Source organism: Papaver somniferum, chromosome 2 (genome assembly GCF_003573695.1).
Source record: "Papaver somniferum cultivar HN1 chromosome 2, ASM357369v1, whole genome shotgun sequence".
Classification (NCBI taxonomy): Eukaryota; Viridiplantae; Streptophyta; class Magnoliopsida; order Ranunculales; family Papaveraceae; genus Papaver; species Papaver somniferum.
This window is the reverse complement of record NC_039359.1, coordinates 18,900,348-18,915,258: the sequence shown is the minus strand read 5'-3', so window position 1 is coordinate 18,915,258 and position 14,911 is coordinate 18,900,348.

Sequence of the window (14,911 nt, the reverse complement as noted above, 5' to 3'; positions counted from 1 at the left end):
TATATAGAAAACTATATCGTAACACGACTTATGTCTCAGTATCGGAGATAGTAGAAATAAACTTTCCAAGTGATAGATAAGTTCAAGTCTCCACATACCTTTTGTCGAAGAAGTTCCACAAGCACCCCTTAGTAGTTCTTCGTCTTCAAGAGATGAACGTCGGGAGATTTAAGCTCAACTACACTATCTATGTCCTAGTCCGAGACATCTACAAATAGGCTAGAAATCAAGTCTTATAGTTTTGATCACTAACATTGACAAACATGCTTGAGATAGCAATCCATGCAAGTTCGAACGAGCAATGCTCTAACAATCTCTCCCTTTGTCAATTTTTAGTGACAAAACTATCAATACATATGGATTAAAAAAAGATAAAAAAATGTAGCTTCTTGTCCACATGCTTGATCTCCTTGGCATCTTTAACGCGACTCGAAATCTTCGTCACTTCCAAGTACTCCATGATCCTAAAGGTTGTAAGTTCAACATCACAGTTGCTGAAGATCCGTAGCTATAACAATGAGAAAACAAAATGCTCTCAATCATTGTTATACAGTGTCATAGTATTATTACACATCATCAAAGTTCACTTGTATCACAACTTTGACAATAACACTATGGTGACATGCATCACTCCTTCTTAGTCAATACATATCTCAACATGAAAACCACCCCCCTTTACATAATGATTCGTAAACCATATGTATTTGTAGTGTGAACTACACATTAATTCTCCTCCTTTTTGTCAAAAAGTTGGGCAAAGGTACGAAAATTAGTGGGATCCTAATGAAATTTCCACGGAGATACATCATGACCAAAAGGTGTATTAACATACCAACAAATTTAGATGCAATCATAAAGCCGAAGCTAAATGCATTCATCAAGGAGTTAATGAAGATAAAAGATAACCTCTAAAAATTCCACGGCCGCACTCCCCACAAAGATTTGGCAATTAAGCACAAGTTCAAAAGAACTCTTCCCCATAAAATTCCATCCACGAAGGAACAACAAAGGCGACCTTACTTTCACAAGAAAATAAGGATTTCTTTGGACAGCCAAATCACATGAAAACATGAATTTGTATCCAAAAACTTCAATTGAAATAACCACAAGAGAACCCATAGTTAGTTCAATCAAAAAATAACAACCAAATTAATCACAAGAAAACCCATGATTAATTCAATTGGAATACACAACCAAATTAACCACAAAAAACGATCAATTTAATTGGTCATGCTCGACATAAGCGAACTTACAGAGCAACAACTAAAATAACAAAAAGAGAATGATTAAATTAGTTGATCATGTTCGACATAGGGAACCTTACGGAGCAACAACTAAGTTAATCATGGAAGAATGAGCAACTCAGTCGATTGTGCTCAACATAAGAAACCTTATGGAACAACACAGTACATGCACAAAGATTGTGGATCGGAGATCGACCAAATACTGCCGAATAGACAATGATTCATTCTATTTTTCATCACTATTTGCACAATGACATATAATAGACTTAATCCTTGTAACCAAAAGTTTTATCCTTTCTTTTTATCAAAACATGACATAAAAGGCGTTAACTTTTGTAATGTCAAAAGTTCATTCTATCTTCCATCAATACATTCATACCGACATAATAGAGATAACTTTTGAACAAGTATGGGAAACTCACAGGTTCACGGACGTTAACAACATATCCCATAACAATTTGCAATATCTAAAATCATAAAGATTAAAATTGCAAAAATCATCTTCCAAAAAATACTTTAGAATTCAAATAAATAAATCTAAAAACAATGAAAATGAAAATCGTTGGACATAGCTATGTGTACTCACAATAATGGCTATTCCAAACCCTAGTTATTCTTCTAAAAACACAAAAAGAAGATTTACTAGACAAATAAACTCATACGAGATTAGCAACCATGGAGAGGACAAGGGAAAGTTCATCGGTTGTTTTCTTTAGCTCCTCCTTCAAAAACACTAGATTCTTTGATGCAATCTCGAGATGTTCACGCACGACCTCAAAATATTGAAGAAGATTTCCAACCAATTGAACAGACATATGGATTGGAAGATCTTTTTCATGATCAATTGCTTTATAGCAAATAACAGGAATGGGATCATCATCAAGTTCAAAGGTAACTTCATCAAAGTTGTATTCCTTTTTGCTTCCTTCCATCGTGCACTTGCTCAATCAATCCCAGAAAGGCTCTTGGCGTTACCGAACTAGTATATGTATATCAAGGACTTGATACATATTTAAAAGGAAAAATCCCACAAGAGAAACCGGGGTTTATTGTAAACGTTTGGTAACGATCCAGTATGCACAGATACAAGATTAAGACCCAAGCCGAGGTCTATTAACGGATGAGAAAATAGGTTGAGAAGATGACAGGAGTCATTGATACAAGGTGACTCACCTATCATTCTAGGAAGATAAACTAGTGTATTTTAAGAAGGTAAAAGATAATAATTTTAAAATCAAACTGTTTGGATCAACCTACAAGAAGAGAGAATATTGTCATCACAAAACAACATAGACCATTTGTCAAGAAGAAGATCTTCGTTGAGGGTTATGTGTATCTTCTCATTGGTCCATAGAGAAGATACACATAGAAGAACAGTCAAGTTGTATGTTGATGAACATGAGGTTCATCAGTGGTATTGACACACTCCTTTTTACTCTCATCCCCTATACTAGAATTATTAGGAGAATGACAAGGGTTACCTGGATCAGCTGCTTTCCTTTCCTTCTTGATCTTGTGTTTGAGGCTGTTGATACTGGTATTGAGTTCCGAGACACGATTATTGATGTGAATGTAATCAGGAATATCAGCAAGATCATTATTGATGGAAAGAGAGAAGTTTGAAGAATTTTTCTTTCTTCGACACCTTTTTCTTCTTACAGGTCTTTCAGAATTATCAGCCATCCACATAACATTGTTCCTTTTACAGTTGTAAGTAGAAGAGATGTTGTGGTCATAATCATAAAAAGCCTCTATGTAGCCTGTTTCATGATTGTGGAATGAGTTTTTAACTAGACACCGAGGAACAGGTTTAACAACTTCGTTCGACATCCAAATAATAATATTGTGAAGTTTTTCATTCCGTATACGAAGCTGACATCTTCTTTCAACATGACCTTTCTTTCCGCAATAATAGCAGTTGGCATGAGACTTTTTATTTGTCCTCAACTGAGTCATTCTTGTAGGCTCACGAACTTAACTATCAGATACATCTACGGTAGTAGAAGATTTTTTGCCTTAACAAAACCCATCTTACCTGTTCTTAGAGCTTTTATACCTTTATATCCCAGAACACGTTTATCACGATGTTCTTTGCAAGCTCCAAGCATAGAAGATAGTTTTGTAGAGCTAGAATTGAACTTTTTCAAATTCTCTTATAATTCCTTGATCCTTTTAAGAGTCGTACTAAGATCAGTCTACAGTTGTTTTTCCCGTGTGAGAAAAGCCTTTTCTCTGACGCTGAAACATTCTTGTTGAGAGACATACATATTGCATTGGTTTCTGCAAGTCTTTCTTTGAACACAAAGAAATTCTGACGAACATCATCACATTCAGACATTTTTGAACATATATCTTCGTTACGATCTTTAAGAGTAGCTTGTAATAGGCTATCATAACTCTTAAAGAGTTTTCTCAATTTTTTGTTTTCCACGCAGAGAGGGTTTATAAATTCAGCCAAGCAGGAGGTTGACTTCTTTTTCTTTAGAAGACGATCAAAGAGGAGGATGTACTGTGACACTTATTCTTCAACATCTTGACCCTCTTCTAAATCGCTCCCATCAGAGAGATCATCTAGTTGTTCGTCAAGAAGATCTTCCCAGTTAAGAGTGGGTTTATACGATGAAGAAGATCTGACTGATTTCTCAAGCATATCAGGATTTTTAGCCGAGCTTTCCTGAACTGGTGATGCGTGTTTAGAGATATCACCTTTGTCCATATCAGATCGCTACAAACACAGACTTATGAGATTTTTAATGTGTTTGATTCTCTGATACTAATTGAAAATGCGGGGGTCTAACAACCACACCCAACAATTCGTTTAGCAATCTGAGAGGACTTACTCCAATACACTTTCTAGAGAATCAACTAGACAGTCAGACTCAATCTAGAATAAATTGTATCAAAGAGTTTAATATCTCTAACTCTTAATTCAATCCGCAATCAGCAAATAAAAATTTGCGAGCCTGATTGAATATAAGAGGAGTTACTTGAACGGTACCAAAGACCAATGTTCAAGTGTCAATCCATGTAAATCAACAACCAAAGGTTGGATATTCTAATTGATTGATCTTAACGCACAACTTGTGATATTTCAATTATATAACAAAATATAATGCGGAAAAGAAATAACACAGACACCAGAATTTTGTTAACGAGGAAACCGCAAATGCAGAAAAACCTCGGGACCAAGTCCAGATTGAACACCACACGGTATTAAGCCGCTACAGACACTAGCCTACTACCAATTAACTTCGGACTGGACTGTAGTTGAACCCTAATCAATCTCACATTGATTCAAGGTACAGTTGCGCTCCTTACGTCTCTGATCCCAGCAGGATACTACGCACTTGATTCCCTTAGCTGATCTCACCCACAACTAAGAGTTGCTACGACCCAAAGTCGGAGATTTGATAGACAAATTTGTCTCACACAGAAAAGTCTATAGGATAGAATAAATATGTCTCGCACAGAAATATCCAAGAGTTTTTGTTCCGTCTTTTAATGAATCAAGGTGAACAGGAACCAATTGATAAACCAGACTTTTATTCTCGAAGAACCGCTCATTATTATCAATCACCTCACAATAAACTTAATCGACTAGCAAAACAAGTTATTGTGGAATCACAAACGATGAGACAAAGTTTGTTTGTGATTACTTTTCTATCTTGACTATCGTAGATATAAAATCTCGAGCCGATTATTTCAATTGCACTCAACATGATAGAAACAACAAGATCAGATCACGCAACTACAAAGATAATAGTTGGGTCTGGCTTCACAATCCCAATGAAGTCTTCAAGTCGTTAACCTACAGGGTCTCGAGAAGAAAACTAAGGTTAAAGGAGAATCGACTCTAGTTTGCAACTAGTAACACACAAGATGTGTGAGGATTAGGTTTTCCAGTTGCTAGAGTTCTCCTTTATATAGTTTTCAAATCAGAGTTTTTAACCCAAGTTACCTTGGTAACAAAGCATTCAATATTCACCGTTAGATGAAAAACCTGATTCAACCAAGATAATATCTTTCAACCGTTAGATCGAAATTATCTTGTTACACACAAATGAAATGTACCATCATTTAGGTTTATGTAACCGTACCTAAACGTGTACACCATATTGGTTCACAAATAGTTAACCAAGGTTAGCCATATGATTACTCTCATATCAACCTTATTCATCTTAACCATAACTAGTTCAAATGACTCAAATGAAACTAGTTAAGAGTTGTTCAATTGTTTAGAAAAACATAACTGAAACCAAATCAATTTGATTCACTTGAATCAATCATGAACATTATGGCCACGGTTTGCAAAGATTGCATTCCTTATGATTTAAATGTTTAAGTTCATGGACCTGACCGATTTGAAAAATTAACAAGCTTAAGTATGCGTACGGGTATGCGTACTTAAGAAACCGGTTTTTTGAGTTTGTAAAGTTCCCAAACTCAGCAGAAATTTTCGGTTCAAAAACTTCCGCCAGTATGGGTACGGGTACGCACACTTAAGGTGACTAGTTAAGAGTTTTGCCAAAACCAAACTCAGCAGAAATTCTCGGTTCGAGAACTTCCGCCAGTATGCGTACGGGTACGCATACTTAACCTGTCTCCTTCACCAATTTCATATACACACATATGCATACTCTTGGTTTCCGGTTTATGGACTTATACACTAATGTGCGAACATACTATATATGCTTATATCCAGAGATGGTTACATCATCAACTCTTTATTTCAATCATTGAAACATTCTTCTATGATGTCAATAGCCGTTTTCTCACACTATTAGCATCAAAGCAATTTTCAAGATATTGAAATAATCATATTGAAACCTTCCAAGTCTTACACCAAATGATTGTATCACACAAACATGTAAGATGTTACTCGGCAATTTTTTCATGATATAAGATGAACTTGGTCGAAACGAAAGCTTACCAACACATATTTCGAGAAATATGTAAGCGAGATATACTCAGCTCGAAATATCAAACGTGTATATAGAAAACTATATCGTAACACGACTTATGTCTCAATATCGGAGATAGTAGAAATAGACATTCCAAGTGATAGATAAGTTCAAGTCTCCACATACCTTTTGTCGAAGAAGTTCCACAAGCTCCCCTTAGTAGTTCTTCGTCTTCAAGAGATGAACGTCGGGAGATTTAAGCTCAACTAAACTATCTATGTCCTAGTCCGAGACATCTACAAATAGGCTAGAAATAAAGACTTATAGTTTTGATCACTAACATTGACAAACATGCTTGAGATAGCAACGCATGCGAGTTCGACCGAGCAATGCTCTAACAGGTTTAATCTGAGAATATTCAAAAGTGGACTAGGTCCCGAGGTTTTTCTGTATTTGCGGTATCCTCGTTAACGAAATCCCGTTGTATTATTAATAGTTGGGTGTTCTAGGCATACGCATGGTTAGCACGCGTTAAATTTAAGCAATTGCGAAATTTATAACTGCAATGGGCCGTTGCGAATTTTTTGCAACTACCAAAAATAGTTGTGAATTCGCAAAGGCTCATAAGCTATTGCGAATTTTTGTTGCTAAAACATGACTTTGGTGTAGTGATTTACTTTATTATTTCGTATTATAATTATTTTATTATAATTAAAGTAAATTGCACTTGTACGTTAATCTGTGACACTTGATATTGATCCTATAAAGTTTCAGTTATTACCGAACCTATTATCAAGTGATCACTTCGTTGTCGTATCGTGTCGATCTTGAATCCATAGTCAATCACATAAGTGATCTTGTTGTTGTATTATCTCGATCTCGTATCCATAGAATATCACATGAAGTGTGTACCGAAGTTGTTGTATTGTCTCGAATCTGTCCATAAACGATCACACTTGGTAAAGAAATTACAGGTTGATAAACAAAAGATTAGCATCAGCTGATGAGCTGTTGCTAAACTCCATATTTGGTGTACAGATCGAGAAAAAATTGTTGAGAAAGAATGGGACGAAAGTCCCAAAAGGATTTATCTTTTGGAGGAAGAACTTGTTGATTCTAATGCAAGATCCAACTCTCGAAAAACGTGCTTCAAGGAGAAAGAAAATACTTTTCTATCCCATGTAAAGCATTGATGTTATGATTTTTGATGTCATTGTAGTAGTAAATAAGATTCGTTTCAGACTTGTGAAGGAAATGAAATTTTTAGATTTAATAAAATTATATATACAAAAATATTAACAAGATGAAGAGAGTTACTGGCACTCGGGATTCCACCAATTCTCACATTCATGCAATTCAATATTTAATTCCGGAAAATTAAAGCTCATAAAATAACAAACATCGACTCTAAATCTTTGCCAAGGTATATTTTATAAAGAATTATATGTAAATCACAAGCATGACGCATCAAAAGTACCTAAGACTAAGCATGCGACATCAAACGAAATCACAAATAATCAAGAAAAATCATAAATCAATTACAATAGTGCAAATAGTCATAAAGAAATTAAATAGAATTACCACATGGGTGAAAAACAGCTTCCTCCGTCGTCCCAATGATGGGTTATAGCTCCGCATATTGAAAACACGCTCAAAATTCATTTTTTATTGCTCAAAGGGTGTTTACAAGGATGAGCATGGAGATGAAATAATAAAACAGTGAATGTGCGACCCACAGAAAGCGTCCAAAATAAACGACACAGAAGAAGTGCTATTGTTACTGTAGCTCTAAGACCCAAACCTACGACCCACGCCTGTGAGTCTGTTTCACTGTTGATAAACGACTGTCCCTGCAAGTCTGTTCTTCGTGTTCTTGGTGTTCTTCATCATCATCAGCAGCAAAAACAGAGTTTCATCAACTCTTGATTTCTCGCTCCTGAGCTCTCCTATCGACCCCAAACTCTCGACACCCTTTCTACTCAACACCAGCAACCTATTTATAGCCAACAGACCCATCGAATCTCGCTCATTCACTTCATATAATTCTCTTTAACTCGACAGTAAAGAAAATATTTCTGGGAATATTTTCTTTCGCGTTTCATCTTCTCACGCGTTTTCAAGCCTCCAAATTACCATATTTAACTCCTTCACGCTCCAACAGGCTGTGAGGGTCTTCCATGCACGCACAAAACACGTTGAATCTTCTCCAAATCACGTGAAACCCGTGATATACACGAACTGCCCTGTTTTCAACCCGTGAATTGTTTAGCTGATTCTAGCCAATTCTGGTCGAACCAAATGCCCACAGTGTGTTTAATAGGCCATATCACAACTATCGACCAAAAATTAGCCATTGAATCTCCCTAGAACACGTTCAACAATTCGATCAAAAATCTGCAGAAGTGTTCTCCATTTTCCCGCCAAAAACAAAATTCAAATGGAGTAGATGACCTCCCCCTAATCCTGTACTGGGGTGCGAATAGCAGATGCCTTTTGGGGTGACCCGGGGTGCCCCTTAGTAATTGAGGTGCCCCTTATCCAACGGTGAGAGTCCGAATAACACGTGTCCTCCGGGGCTTTTACCAACTTTTCGACCCGAATTTTCCAAAAAATGTTTATTTTCCAAAGGTGCCTACAAACACATAAAACACCAAAATTAGTACAAACTCGAGTGCCAACAATATATAGTATTGAGATCAAACTAAACACAAAAATGTGTCTATCAAATACCCCCAAACTTATTATTTGCTAGTCCTCGAGCAAAATTTATTTTTGAAAATATAAAAAGACTACACTTAGCACGTGCAGAAGGCCGTTAAACCGCTAGGTGGCCCTAGCGGCGGAGTGTTGTCTCCGGAGGGTTTACCAGAGGTGTACCCACAAAACCTTTACTCCTAATTGGTCACAAGTATCCAAAGAGCTATGAGGACATACATATTCTCAACCTATCTCCAAGTAAGTAGAATGCCAGAGAAATTAAAGGTGTCATCTCTAAAGTTGACTGAAGAAAAGGGGAGACACATCCACACCACTGCTATATAAAGAGATATCCGCTACACAGCTAGATAAACATTGTAAGATGCGTCCGCTGCTTTACAGCTGGATAAGATTAGGAGAGAGATAAAAATGAGAGGGACATCTTCTACACAGCTGGACTAATTACGTGTGATGAGTTAAACCAGTGCTAGAAAGATTTTGTGCCAGATTGAAAGCAGACTAACAAAGCAACCAAAATGCATCTTTCTTCGACTCTCTCACAGTGCTCAGTAGAAACAACGCCTTCTTCGGTCTTCAACTGTTGATTATAAACTCTCGAACCTCATAGAACCTTGACAATTAACTCTTCTCTTCGATTTCTTGCTTGACTTATAAATTTCTTCTTCCATATGGCCTTATTGAACAAAAAGAACGTAATGATGTTTCATCATTTTTTATTTATTTATTTTCATTTTTCATTTTTTTTTTTTTGGAAAACAAAAAATTACAAGACAAAAATTTACATGGCCATGAGAGAAGGACTTTCAACACTTCGATCTTCGCAACTTGTGATGTCTTGGTATCATGGATTCTAACAACTTATATCATTTGCTCTTATAACTTCAAATTTGATTTTTGAATTATTCTCTTCTATTGTTGCTTCTAAACCTAAAACGTCTTCAACTTTCTTCATAGATTTTGATGTCGCTCCGCTTGTTGATGATGATAAGTTTCTACTGAGAGAGAGTCGCAATCCAGTAACTAAGACTACATTGTGAGGTTGCTTTGTCTTTCTGGAATTTCCATGACCTACTTGCCTTTCCATCATGTATGGTTAGGTCCATCACGGTTACCCTCTAAAAGGAACAAGTTCTCTCCTGAATTTCAAGGATCTCAATGTCTTTTTCTCTAATGTCTCAATAAGTTGTTATCTTTAGCATTCCAATTTCTATCTTTTCGGTGAGAAACAGTATGTAAACTTAGCTAACCGGATACCATGTGACGCTAGAAGTTTCAAAAGTGCAACTAAAAAGTTTCTCCCATACCCCCAAACTTAAATCTAACATTGTCCTCAATGTTCTAAAGATAAAATTAAAAGCATATGAACAAGGAGAAACTGTTACCATTTGAAGCAAAAGAGTTAAGGAAAGATATTACCGTGTCGCATGAGATTGGGTTACCTCCCAAGAAGTACTAAGTTTAAAGTCTTCAGCCAGACATCGGAAGGAATTAGTCACCTCATAGAATCAAAAAGTAACAGCCGAAATAATTGTGGGTCTTCAAAACCAAAAAGAGCTGACCAAAGGAAACTACAATAACCCAAGAAAGTGAACAAGGATAGCATGCCCTTATCTAGTTTCCTGATTAAGATATTTATATCTAATTGTGGTTCAGGTTCAGGTTCTAAGAAAGGGTCTAAATAAAATATTTTCATTGGTTGCGTTTCTTCATAGGTGGGATCCGAATCATTAGGTCCTAGAGTCTGGAAAAACTCAAATATGATCTTAGAAGCGCACAATAATAACCTAAATAACTGAGGATCCTTTAAGTCAATAAGATTTGACTTACAAAATTGACCACAATGAGAGTAGTGGTCACTCTTAAGCAAATGTGTCGATTCTAATTTCCTAAAGCATTTAGGTTTAGTCTCACAACTTAATATTCGACACATTTGAAATATAAACGTTCCCACATTTGGAAGAAAACTATTTGGTGGGAAAACAAATTCAATCTGGGTATCATAGCCTGGGCAAACCACATCAACCAAAGGATGGGTTTCTAACGACTGAACTTCTTCCCGGACATCATTAGGTTCGGGAAAACGAGTATGAAGGTAATCTTGTAAAATGGTCGAGGCAGAGATATCAAGTCCAAAATGAGGGATCTCTGTAAGAGCTAAAGGTATGGCATAAGGAGAATGATAATCACCCCTGAACTTAGATTTTTGGGTATGTCTAGATAGACTAGATACAATTTCCTTAATTTCTAGATCATTGGAATCCTGAAAATAGTCAATTGCTTCTTCGAGGTTATACTCAAGTGACGCATCCTCACTCATATTTAATATCTCTACGAGTTCATTTTCTTCGTCTAAGACTATTGTTTCTAAGTCGCTAGACTCTAAAACATCATTTTCGGAATAAACCCGTTCCTCTAAAGCATTATTGGCTTCGTAATCAAAAGAAAAACTACATCGTCTAAAACGGTGGTATCCCTAATCAAATCCTCGTCCTTTTGAATAGGTGAATAATCATAAAAATTATTTGGATTTGAACTAGAAATAATAGAATCATTATAAATCTCAATTGGATTAATAGATTCCTGATCGCTATGCCTACACATTTCAGATTCTTCATTACTACTATCCTCATCATAATAGTACGAAGATGATTGAACCTCATCAAAACAAGTAGTGCTACCAATTCTAACCTTATTATCTTGATTATGTAAATAACTATCTTCATTCTCAAGGGTATTATTGGATACACTATATTGGCAATTCAAGTAATTTCGAGCAATTCTTTCGTTCCTCTCAGCTATCCGCTCGAGGGATTCCTCTATAGAAAGTTCACTCATTATTGTAGGTATTTCGTCTATAATTACACTATTCATCTCAGCTAACTTACGCGTCGACTCAGCTAACTCCCTGAGGGACTCTTCTAAAGGAGGAATAGGAACAGAGGGATCATAAAAAGGACTACTTTTCAATAGTTTGATTGTATCCTCTAGAGACGAAGAACTAGTACTATAATCTTCTTGCTCGTAAGACTGATGCATGTGTGGATAGTAATTGGGCTCACCAGGGTATGACCCATATCCTTCCAAAGGATGGCGTTCCCAACCACTATTCCCAACATGGTCATAAAAAGGATGATGTCCATATTCAAATTCAGGTCGATACTCATTGTATTGGCTTCTATCATACCAGTTCGAAATTCTTAATTGCAAGGGAATTCTACACAATCAAAAACAAGGCTGACTCGACCAAATCAAACCTATAAATTCTAACAAACAACAAGCATAATGGCTCCACTTAGATTGTTTCTAGACCAGCTTCTAATCCTTCGAAAGGGATTTCGTTACAATTTAAGAAAACCCCTCTGGAATCAATCCGAGTCAAAGTAAGTTGAATTGAGGCGAGGGAAGCTCAGTGGAGCTTTTATACCCAAGGCCTCACCGCTATCACAAGGCGGCGCAATCACGCATTCAACTCACAGAAACCATCATGAACTTCGAAGTATGCTAAAAAGAGTAACCAATATTTTTCGAAAGATTTTCCTACCAAGCTCGTTACCCTATCGGTCTCGTTCTAATCAAATTTTAAGCTTGGGTTCGCGTTAGGTTTTGTTTTCCTAAGGAGAGTAAGAAGGGAACGGTGATGAAATCCGAACCCTTATCTTATATGGCCAGTTCTTGACCTTTACTAGGAAATTAAAGCAACCGGTTCAGTCCTCAACACCTTAAGGCAGACAGTAAAACCGCTGAAAGGAGATTCGCGGGTGTTTAGAAGTTTACCTCCCGTACCAGACGGACGAAGAACCGCTGTAGTCGACTCAGGCCACTGACTCCGATGTCAGTGTGCGAACCCGAGGGGCCGAGACGATATTTTAATCGTCGTCCCTCCCTGCAAACAGTTTATATTTTTTTTTTATATAACACTTCCGTAGGGTTTAAAATTAAAATAAATTGTCCAAAGTCCAGTCAAATGAAAAGAAATACAAAAAATAATAATAATTACAAAAAAAATGGAAAGTCTCTTAAAAATAAATAAAAAAAATAATTCTCTCTCTCTTTTTTTTCTCTCTTTTTTCTCTCTTTTTTTGCTTTGTCTTTTTCCTTCTCTTTTAGCTTTAAGCTTTGATTCCAAGGTCTTTAGTATCCAACTTCAAACCTGTAATACAAAGACACAACCAAAGAGACGTAAAAAGAACAAATGGAATAATAAAAAATAATAAAAACCTAAAAATTCTACCTAAGCACAAATTCGCGTCGGCGGCGCCAAAATTTGATTAAGATTTTTGATTGTGATTGTAGTAAATAGGATTCATTTCATACTTGTGAAGGAAATGGAATTTTTAGATTTAAAAAAAATATATATATATACAAAAAATATTAACAATGGGTGAGAGGTACTGGGACTAAGGATTTGGCCGAATTCACTACACAGGGTTCATTCATATATTCTTTGACAATTTAAAACTCAATAAAATTAACATGGACTCTGATTTTGCCAAGATAGATTCTCAAAACATCGATTGTAAGTCCTAAGCATGATGTATCAAAACACCTAAGCTAAGCATACATCATAAAATTAAATAACAACCAATTAATTCAAATCATATTTCAATTTTAAATTAATGCAGAAGTCATAAGAAAAAATAAAATAAATTTACCCGTGTATGAAATTCACCCTCCTCCGTTTTCCCAGTGTTGGGTTTAGCTCATCATGATAAAAACACGCTCAAAATATTTATTTATTGCTCAAATGGTGTTTACAATGAAGAGAAGAAGAGAAAATGGTGTAAACAGCTAATGTGCGACCCACAGGAAGCGTCACAAAAGAACGATAAAAGAGAAGTGCTATTGTTACTATAGCTCTAAGACCCAAACCTACGACCCACGCCTGTGAGTCTGTTTCACTGTTGATAAACGACTGTCCCTGCGAGTCTGTTCTTCGTGTTCTTGGTGTTCTTCATCATCAGTAGCAGCAGAAACAGAGTTTCATCAACTCTTGATTTCTCGCTCCTGAGATCTCCTATCGACCCCAAACTCTCGACACCCTTTCTACTCAACCCCAGCAACCTATTTATAGCCAACAGACCCATCGAATCTCTCTCATTCACTCCATATAATTCTCTTTAACTCGGCAGTAAAGAAAATATTTCTAGGAATATTTTCTTTCCTGTTTCATATTTTCACGCATTTTCAAGCCTTTAAATTACCATATTTAACTCCTTCACGCTCCAACAGGCTGTGAGGGTCTTCCATGCACGCACAAAACACGTTGAATCTTCTCCAAATCACGTGAAACCCGTGATATACACGAATTGCCCTGTTTTCAACCCGTGAATTGTTTAGCTGATTCTAGCCAATTCTGGTCGAACCAAACGCCCACAGTGTGTTTAATAGGCCATATCACAACTATCTACCAAAAATCAGCCATTGAATCTCCCTAGAACACGTTCAACAATTCAATCAAAAATCTGCAGAAGTGTTCTCCATTTTCCCGCCAAAAACAAAATTCAAATGGAGAAGATGACCTCCCCCTAATCCTGTACTAGGGTGCGAATAGAATATGCCTTTTGGGGTGACCTGGGGTGCCCCTTAGTAATTGAGGTGCCCCTTATCCAACGGTGAGAGTCCGAATAACACGTGTCCTCCGGGGCTTTTACCAACTTTTCGAGCCGAATTTTCCAAAAAATGTTTATTTTCCAAAGGTGCCTACAAACACATAAAACACAAAAATTAGTACAAACTCGAGTGCCAACAATATATAGTATTGAGATCAAATTAAACACAAAAATGTGTCTATCAAGCATTTAGAGGATAACCTTACCTCTGCTCTTGATAAAAACAAATCATTAGAAGAAGAAATTTCTAAGTTGAAATAACCTAATGATAGCACACAAAATTTACCTCAAGAAGAGGTCATTGTGATATATGTGGCTTGGGATATGAAGGATGCGGTACTTCAATCTACAATAAAGAGATAAAAGTTGTTAAATCTTCAAGTCTCTCTGCCCAAAAGGATGTCTCTAATGTCAATGATACTCCATGTTGCTGTGTACA